Source organism: Cynocephalus volans, chromosome 5, assembly GCF_027409185.1.
Source record: "Cynocephalus volans isolate mCynVol1 chromosome 5, mCynVol1.pri, whole genome shotgun sequence".
NCBI classification, from domain to species: domain Eukaryota; kingdom Metazoa; phylum Chordata; class Mammalia; order Dermoptera; family Cynocephalidae; genus Cynocephalus; species Cynocephalus volans.
Window position 1 is genome coordinate 22854070 of NC_084464.1, and position 837 is coordinate 22854906.

The 837-nt window shown below is 40.7% G+C and overlaps 1 pseudogene; it reads right to left on the bottom strand.

Annotated features, from left to right (window-relative positions):
- Positions 1-252: 252 nt before the first annotated feature.
- LOC134379287 (ragulator complex protein LAMTOR3-like) lies at positions 253-626 on the bottom strand (annotated as a pseudogene).
- Positions 627-837: the final 211 nt, after the last annotated feature.

Consider the following 837-nt stretch of genomic DNA (forward strand, 5'->3'; position numbering starts at 1 on the left):
TGAGCTGTGATAGACTGAACCATTTTTTGCAGTATCCCAAGATCTCACTAAATAAGAAAAGATCCTCCACAAGGAATTATAACAATTGATCTGTCTACAAATTATATCTACAGGCTCTTTCTTTAGTATAAGTTGGAAAAGGGGATGCTTTCTTGAGTACATGGATACAGGTATTACTGTTGCCTAAAGATTGCTGGATTGATACTGTATTGTTATAATAAAGATAAGGAACACATTGAAACCAATGTCAGATTAAGAAACTTCCACAAGTTGTCTCAACTCTTCAAATAGTGGAGCAAGTTCCTCTTCTAGGCTGACAATTAGTCCTGTGTTGGTATTGCTGCTTGCTATGACACTCACCACCAAAGCAAATGGTGAAATGGAACCACCTGGTAGGTGTTATAGTAGCAGATGATACTTTTATTTTTTGAAAGTCCAAGTTTGCTCCCTTGGTCTGTTGCAAGGGCAAAAGTACATAAGGAAACAGGTCTCAAAGCATGCTCTGGAGCATTATCATTGGCCACCTTAGTAACAGATACTCCGTCTCTATCTGACACAACAATAGCATGGAGTCCTTCCACACATGGTTGCTTTTTATACAGGAATCACTTTAGATCATCAGCCATAACGAACCCTTTCTCTGGCAGGATCAATCTCCACACCTGGGTTTCTGGGCTGCCAGGTTCCCTGTTACACTTTTAAAGGTTACAAAGCACTTTCCCATACCTCATGGTGTCAATGAAAATCTCAAAACCTGTGCACTCACCAGCGATTTTCAGACGCAGGAAGGCTTCTTCCTGGGCTTCTTTATCTCTGAAAGATCATCCATAGACCCCG